This window comes from Oxyura jamaicensis, chromosome 20 (genome assembly GCF_011077185.1).
Source record: "Oxyura jamaicensis isolate SHBP4307 breed ruddy duck chromosome 20, BPBGC_Ojam_1.0, whole genome shotgun sequence".
Classification (NCBI taxonomy): Eukaryota; Metazoa; Chordata; class Aves; order Anseriformes; family Anatidae; genus Oxyura; species Oxyura jamaicensis.
The window spans coordinates 15,162,919-15,171,848 of NC_048912.1; the positions used below are offsets into that span (position 1 = coordinate 15,162,919).

Sequence of the window (8,930 nt, forward strand, 5' to 3'; positions counted from 1 at the left end):
CTTCAGAAAAAAATGATCAGCTGTGACCAGCAGCGGGCATGCACAGGAAAGAGCAGTGGGTACCTACAGAGGGACAGAAACTGCAATATGCAGCAAGGGGCGAAATTCTGTCGCACTGCCAGAAAAATTCCTGTCGGTGCTTCAGTGACTCGCAGCTTGCATCCATCCACCTCACCAGACCGCAGCCTCCCGCCTGCCTCCTGCGCCTGGCGCTGTGGGTACCGCGAGGCGGACGGAGCCGGCACGCGAGGAGCACGAGCCCAGCTCTACAATTACTCCTGCACAGGCTTCGGTACCGAGACAGACGCTTTATTTCAATATGGACTCTTACAACTTTTGATCAAGAAACTGTTCTTGGTACTTCTCATCTCTGGGAAGTCAGTCCTTGATTGGCTTCTATATTTAGACTTCTCCAGGGCTTTAGGAAGTTCACTCCTCATGGTATTTAGGTGTAGGATGAAAGCAGCTTTTGCGGGGGATATGTTAAACCACAGCAGGCTCCCTCTGCTAATGCTGCGAGGAGAAAGAGCTCGATTCCTAGAACTTCCCTCTTCCTCTTGTCCCTCATACCACAGGCACAGTGCATGCCTTAGGAATAGGCCCTGGGGAAATGCTAGACTGAGGGCAGTATCAACTGTATGGCTAATAATAAAAAGAACCCATCAGAATAACAAGGGAAATGCTTTAACTTACAGATTTTGCTCCTTTTTCTCCTAAGGTATTTTTCTGGGATTTTTTTTTCTGAACGTATCTGGTTGGAAAATTGGGAAAAAAACGGTAGCTAAAATGTTGATGACATTTCCCTGTGCTACACATTTATACATCACTTTGCACAAACTACCAGGCAAACGCGGAGCCCAATCCAGCTGTTACAGCTACAGCCCTCACTGCAGTAAAACCAGCCCCGGCTCTGCTGATCAACTGATCTTCACCACGGCCCAGGAGAGGTAATTTCTCCAGGGGGAACCAAGGCAGACAGAAGTAGTAATTTCCCCAAGGCTACCTGCTGACTCTGGCCGGGGGCTGGTGGAGCAGCACACCCGAGTCCCCGACTGCCAGCCTCGTGCTCGGTGCATTCGCATTGTTTCTCTAGCCGGCACGGTACACAATACTTTTTTTCCAAGGTAAATACTTCCTTGTGAGGGGGAGCCAGGCGCATTATTTTTAGACGGCAAACAAAGCTGAGGTGTGTGTCTTTCAGCGGGGACAGGCACCTCTTACAGCGAGCTGCTCTTTCAGCAGCCACAGCTGAGCCGTCTCCATGAGCCCAGGCCTTTGCTCTGACCTCAGCTTATTTCTCTGCTGGCTCCCAGGGCTCTGAATGAAAACACGGCAGCCTGGGAGGGGCGAGCCTGGAAATGGCAGCCCTGCCTCCGGCTGCGGGGAGGGCCCAGGTGGGCTGCGGGGGGCTGCGGGTGGCGGGGTGGGCGCCGATGCCCCGTGCCGATGGGGCACGAGGGCGGCGGGCGCAGCGGTGGCGGAGGGCAGAGGCTTGGTTGCGTGCCTGCCGTGCCCTGCAGGCAGAGGACATTTTGCACGGCGCAGGAGAGCAGAGCTGCCTCCCCGCGAGCACCGGCCGCCCACCGCGGGGAAGCCGCAGGAGCAGCTGCGCAGGGCACAGGGAGGTGAGTGCACGCTGCCGGGCGAACGTGACCCCATGGCCGGGCACAGCCGCGAGCCAGCGCTGCCCGCCGTGGGCGAGCCGGCCGCGTCGAAGGGAACAAACCACTGGGTGCATCGGGGCAGGCCGAGCTGCGTCAGGGCTCCGTCTCTGACAGTTCGGGGTGGAAACACCAGTGAGCACAGCGCCCGACTGCAGACAGCTCTGGCCTGCCCGGGGAATCGCCCCGGCTGCAGCCTCCGGACCACGCCGCGCTGCTCCGCCGAGCCGGGGAGGTGTGGCGGGGCGGCTCGCTAGCAGGCAGGTGTCACGGGCATTGTCATCGGGTGGGTGTCGTGCTGCAGGATTTGTTTTGTTATTCTGAACAATTAGGTAGAGCTAAAATGCAAGCTTGGTGTTTATTTTTTTTAATAAAGCTGTAATGATGGGTAGCGATTTCTTAATGACATTTGGATCTTTTTAGGTGATATGGAGGGGCACGCAAGGGGGTTGGGAAGAAACTGAATTTATAGAGCATTTATATTAAATAGCATTCTGAAGCAAGTCTGCATGTTGAAAATTATATATAGAATATTGGAATAATATTGAAAATATATAGCTGCAACACAAAGTACGTGTTTAGAGGTGGTTCTTCCCTACAGTAACTTATCACGGTAAACAATCTTCCCAGCTCTGAGGCAGGAATCTAATAAAGATCACTACCAAAGCAAAATCTTCCAAGCCGGAGGAGGAGGCACCGCTGTACCAAGTGACGAGGTCACCCTTCGCCGCAAGGTTACCCCTCGTTCTGCCTGGGAACAGACCCAGCAGCGTCAGGGCAGCCGGGCAACATCATCGAACCTACCGTGAGGACACGGTGATGTCAAAATGAAACTAAGTAGGAGGAGGCAGAGCGCAGCAGCAGCAGCTCAGCTCGTTAGGGGCAAGCAAAATTATGTAAAATAAGTTACAAATGATGCTCCAGTGAATCAAGGTCAGGCGGGCCGAGGCTGAGCCCCGAACGCATGGCATCCTGGTGTCAGCTCATTGTTCCCTGGCAATGCAGAGGATGTGGGCCAGAGTCAGAGACTCCCGCAGGCACTGCAAGATGTGCCTCTAGGAAAGCGCTGACAACTCAGCAGCCCTTCGAGGGGGCTCAAGCTCCCTCCCAGAACCGAGCCTCCGTGCCAGGTAAGGGCACTGAGGACATGAGCTGCGCTGTGCTGCTGAGCCTTTTTCCTGCCTTCACCCCAAAAGCTGATGGTGCTGAGCCATAAGGGTTATGCTGGACTCCACCACCCCCTTCCCTGACACCTGAACCAAGCAGAACACACGGCACCTACCGTTGGTGACAGCAGGCTCCTACCGCAGTGTTTATTTACTCTGGGCTGCACGCACGGACCTGAAAGGGTGCTGGGGGGGGTCCCACACAGGGAGCTGGGAGGGGGCAGAAGTTGACTGAATTCTGCTAGATCTGTCAGGTAACCCTCCTCCGAATTCCGGCTTGTTTCCACTGTAACCACGCAGGGTGGGCCCCAACTCTTCCAAACTCTGACTTGTAAATCATCCCCAGGGATTCCCGATTAACCTGAGCCTGCCAAATGGATTTTTTTTTTGGAGCTCTCAACTGCAACTACATGTGGGGGGATCAGAAATCAAGCGTGCTGTTTAACACTGACGGCTCCATCACGGCAATCCGTCCACAGGCCCCCCTCTCCCGGGGCTGACCCCTCCAGCAGCATCCCACCACGGCTGGTCCAGCAGCCTCATTGCTGCAGGCTGGGCACATCGGTAAAGCCACGCTGCCTCGCCGCTGGGTTCCCCTGCCTCTCTGAGAACCCGTGTCTTGAAACAGGGATGCTGCGGTGAGCAGAAGAAAGGGAGGGCAAGCCAAACGGGGCAGGGAAGACAGACAATTAATATAACCTGCCCTCTGCATGAGGAGTAAATTGGCAGCTGACAGGTTATAATCTGTGCAAGCAGGATCTTCACAGGAGAGGTGAAGGCTCCATTGGGGGCCAATTGGATGGTTAATTAGGAGGACAAAGCAGAGGATTTGTGAAAATGTTTATGAAACAGTTCTGTGCAAGGAAGCCTCTGAGAAATGCTCACCAGAGAGGAGTCGCTTTTGGTTAGGAGGAGGAAACACGAGGGTGAAATAGCAGAACCAAGCACCGAGACAGAAAATAGCAATGCAAATGTCCCTAGGAGGGCTGGGGGATTCCCAAGTGCAGTGCAGAGGAGTTCAGGGAAGGACCCTGTGACATCTAATTTTTCTAGAAATACATGGGCCGTGTCCCCCCTCCTCCCCGCCCGGTCCCCACCCTGCCACCAAAAAGCAGGGGCAGCGCGGAGCTGCTCCCGAGGTAGCTGGCAGGCAGCCCCTGCAGGCAGCCAATGGGCGACGTGTTGGCCCTGCAGAGACAGGGCACGGGGAAAGCAATTAAACCGAAGCTTTGATTAGGGCTCACAGCTGACTGCTCGGGTTAGAAACGCCCGAGCTTCTCTAAGCGTCGGGGCTGTGGCTGGAGCGGGCCGGACCCCCCGGTCCCCTCCTCGGCACGTTGCTGCTGCAGCAGGAGCGTGACTGATGCTCTCTGTCCCACACAGCTCCGAGAGCTCAGAGGTAGGAACCAGTTGCTAAGAGACAGGACCGTACTTCCCAGCCCACATCCAGACCTTTGTCACCAGCTCAAGGGCTTGTGCTGGATCACAAGGCCCGAGGCAGGTGAGCGAGGGCAGGCGGGCGTCCTCCCCGCCGCCACAGCCCCATGGGTCCCAGGGGCACCCGAGGTACCCGGCACCCGAACTGGCGGTGGGAACAAAGACCTGAAAGCATCGCCCAGGGAGGAGCTGCCCCGGCTGGGTGCTGCCACAGGGCCCCTGGAGCGCCCCGGCCACGGCAGCACCAGTGCAGGCGGCGCTTGCAGCACCAACACCCAGAAGGGTCCGGATGTCTCAGCATCGCGGACGCGTGGGTGACCTGGGGTCTGCTGTTAGACCCCTCTCTCAAATGCAAGCCACGCCAGGAGTCCCGGGGACCTGCCCTGTCTTCCCCAGAGCAACCCCTCTCTCCTGGCGAGGAGCGGGTCTGTCCGAGATGCTAGCATTGCTTTTGCCTGGGCGTTAGAAGACAAAAACGTGTCCTTCCAGGCCGTCGAGCCAAAACAGAACAAGGGCAGAGAGAAAACATCTACAGAGCAGCCCGGTTTCCCGGCTGTCTTCCTGTGAAAGGCCCAGTACCGCTCTGGTAAGACATAACCAGCCTCCTACTATCCGTGGCTGCTGGCTTAATCTCAGACACACGGGAAAGAAACCATTACGCCAAACCTGTGCTATTACTGCCTGCCCCCATACACATGCACGTCCATTCTGCAGCTATTTCTCTTCAAATAAATTGCTACTCTTTGGCACCAGCCATAAAAGTGGAAGTCAGCAGCATTCCAACACAGACGACGATTTTGGCCAACAGGTACCTCCTAGCTACAATCAGCTAATTAGATGAGACACCAGAACTCGGTGGTGACTTTGGCCCATCTTGATGCAATTCTCCAGAGGCGGGCACCGCTAACATGAGATCGGGGGAAGGTAATTGCTAATTTGCACTAAAGGAAGAGAAATGAGTATGTATTACTTTGTCCCAGGAATGAAGACAAGGTTTTGAGAAGCCAGAGCATCAACATGTGCTGGCTGGCTGGACACTCCATTGATGCCCCATGCCTCTTTGTGGTTTCCCTGCCCTTTGTTTTGTCCATAAAGTTCATACGCCGCTCATATCAGTCCTAATTTAACAGCAAAAACAAAACTGAGGGAATGATATTATCTGAGAATTTTGCTGAGAATGGTTTGGATAAACATTCTTGAGAAAATTCTCAGTGAAACCAGTGCAGCAACCTCTTCTGGGCTTTGCTGCCATCCTTAGTCAGCAACCGAATTCCCCTGCCTGCTCAAAATAAGAGTAAGTCCCTTTGAGTCACGGCCCTTGGAGGAGAGGTGAGAGCACAGCCTACATTTGCTCTTATCGCCAGACCTCTCAGCTCCTCGTTAATGCAGGGCCCTGATTGCTTGGACCCCTCTTCCTCTGCAAAGATGGGGCATAATCTGAAGAACCCCAACAGCAGCATCTCACCGGACCTGGCTTTCCTTCCGTTGCATTTTAGCATTATTTTAAAAGGCCTTACAGAAGCTGTGTTTCATTTGCTTTTTTTTTTTTTTTTCTTTTTCTTTTTCCCTCCTTCAATGCAATGCCCAACAAGAAACACGAGTCTTAAAGCAGTTGCTGGGGGAGATAACTTTTGGGTGATACGAGTGTTTCATTGAGGAAATACTCCCAGATCCTCTCGGTTCCTCTCAGATCGGCAATGCCGATCTGGAATCACGTAGGATGTACAGCATAAACAGTGGACAGAGATGACTGTTTTGGAAACCGTTTATCCGGGCATGCGTAAGGGGGCTGGGACCAGGAGAAGGGGTGGGATAGGGAACCTTTGGACGGGTTATCACTAGCGTGACTCTGACCACCGGCAGTCTTCAGAAGCAAAAACTGCTGCTGATGTGCAAACTCAGAGCCGAATCTGGAACTGGTATTGAGGCAAGAGATTTTTTCTACGTTTGGTTGGGTGGGACCATGCACCCAGCCAGCATTGTGCCAGTCTCCTATGTGCACATTTGAATGTAAACGTGCCATCGGTTCAGCTCCTTGGAAAAGCCAGCGCTGCCCTGCGTGCTCAGGGGTAGGCTGTTTCAGAGCAGGTGAAGGCTCTGTATGCTCTACGTAAGGCTCGTGCTAAAGAAGTAATAGACAATTTCTCAGATAATACCCTCAGGCCCATTTGCCTTGTCTAAGGCTCTTCTGAACAGTCTTGATTTATTTTTTTTTATCACGTGAAGTCCACAGAAAGTCTAAGTGGTTATTCACAATAGTGAAAACCTTCTGTTGACTGATGTTCTTAGAGGTTATAGATGTGCAGCTTTTTGGGGCACTGAATATGGGCATTGAAGTGTACTTGTACCAGGAAAAATGTAGCCTCTATTAACTGCTGGAGCAGCATCTTTCCGACATGCCCAGCTTCTCAACTCAAGCTTTCTGCCACTGTGCTGTGCTGTCCCACGGCCTAGCATCACGGCTTTCACATGCTTCAGCATCACAACGCTCTCTGTCTCTGGGAACTAAAATATATTTAGGGATACACTGTACTGTGAGATTTATCCGTGTCCCATGTGATGTCTTTCCTGCTGTCGGTGAAAGGCCTGCATCCATTTTGCTTTTTGGTCTCCTGTTCTCTGTAGCGCTCCTCCCTGCCACAGCACCTTTCCTCGGATGAATTTCACCAGGCACAATCGTGAAATGATTTCAAACATTCGGTTCCGGGGGAGCCAGCATAGGTGAACTGCACTGGTACAACAATAGCAGCCCACCCTCACAAATGTCATCAGCCTTTTATTAATGCCTAAAAGAACTCCAGAACCTCATGCCAGCTCTGCAGGGGACAGAGAGCGAGCAGGAAAGCAAAATCAAACGTAGGCAGTGCTGCAGAGCCTACCCAATCCCCGAGCCTTTGCACAATACCCAAAGGGTCAGCCCAGTGCGAGGCTTTCCCGTGCCTCACCCCGCAGTCCGACTGGACTCAGCCCTCCAGCCCGCATCGCGGGCTGCCAGAATGAATCCATCCTGCGAGGCTGGCCACCGCTCCGGAGTTGTGACAAGCTCACGCCACGCACGGCGAGGTACGGCACTGATTTAGAGAGCAGCTCACGCCCGGCCCCAGCACACCCTGCTGCGCCGGGAAAGGCGCCCGCAGCCCGGCTGGCACCAAAGGGCTGCCTGCTCCCCTGCGCTGCTCCTCTGCCTCACTGCGCCTCTGCCCGAGAAGGACTAAATGATGCTAAATGCTTAGGACAGGAGGGCCATGAGATTTTAACGAACTGCATCTTAGCACCTTGTCACGAGCGAATTCTCCCACAGTTCTTCGCAAAGCCGGGGCTAAGGGGGAGCGCTGCCCAGGGAACGCGGGGTTCGGCCCAGCAGGCGGATAACGAGGTGGTTTGCACCTTAGTGCACGCCATCCACGTGAGGGAACGGCAGCCTTGGGCACTTTGGGATATCCATTGTTTGTGCTGCAGCAGCACACAAAGATACCCTCCTCGGCACAGCCTAAACACCGATTTGTCCAAGTGCCTGCGGGATGCAGCGCCCGGCCAGAGCGTGAGCCGGGCTGTCGGACAACAACGCCCTACGCTGCCAAGCCTCCTGTGTAGCTGCGGAGGGTTTTTTTTTAATTGTATGTGTTAAATGTCCAGCATCTTTGGGACGTTCATCTGGGAAAAAGAAATCCGAACAGTCTCTGTGCCAGACATCCGTCCGCACTGCTGTTCCTATTCCCAGTGCATTCTTTGAGAAGACCACCATCTGCTCTGACCACCACCTAAGGCAGATGCCCCCTTCTCAGTGCACAGTCACAGCTCTCAAGCCACCCAAATCTGATTAGGCCTGTTCTGATGAGAGGCCTGGAGGAGGGCAAGGGAAAGTTACTCGGGAGAGAAAATAATAACCCCATGTTAATTATGTTTTCGCTACAGATGCGCAGAAAATACACAAGCCAGCTCAGGATGCACAAGCCAAAAGGGACAGCTCTACCAGGTCGCTGCGGGGGGTTACTGTGATGATTTTTGCCTTTTTTTTTTTTTTTTTTTTTTTTTTTTTTCAGAGGAGGAGTGGCCCCAGCCCTACCAGGGGCAGGAAAGATCTTATCCCCACTGCTGCCCTCTACGCGCTCTTTAGCACCTCTCCTCTAGCTCTCGCTCCGGTCCCTCGGATTTCCTGTAGCAACCTGCAGATGCAGCACAGCGGCGCCCAAGCCCCCCCCCCGCCGCCCCCCGGCCCCGTGTATTTCTGCGGCCCGGGACGGTCCCGAGCACGCCAGCGCCCCGGCAGATGTGCTGGGAGGGGGACAGGGGGACAGGACGAGCGGTATCGGGTTGCTGAGGAGCACGGCCAGGAGAAAGCAACCGAAACGCCAGTCCGGGACCATTTGGGAGAGGCAGCAGAACAGGCACGAAACCAGAATACACACTTTACTGTCAAGCCAAAAGCTCGTATTGGCGTCGTGAATTATTTGACTGCATGCACGAGAGAAATGAAATACACCCACAAAACCGGCCCAAAGCACCAAAGACCAGGAGAGCACTGAATTATCAGGAGCTGAAGAAAATCCCCGTCAAGTTACCTCTACATTTGAGAGCCACCTCAGGCAAAACCAAAACCCAGCACACGCATAGGGCTAAACCCGGCCACGGGATTCCTTGGGGGGGGGGGGGGGGGGGGGGGGGG

The 8,930-nt window shown here is 54.2% G+C and overlaps 1 long non-coding RNA gene across 1 annotated transcript; it reads left to right on the forward strand.

The window, feature by feature from the left end:
* Window positions 1-775: 775 nt before the first annotated feature.
* On the forward strand, window positions 776-8,693 carry LOC118176742. Its single transcript, XR_004755511.1, has 2 exons — window positions 776-1,625; window positions 8,308-8,693. It is a non-coding gene; the product is annotated as an uncharacterized LOC118176742 (long non-coding RNA).
* Window positions 8,694-8,930: the final 237 nt, after the last annotated feature.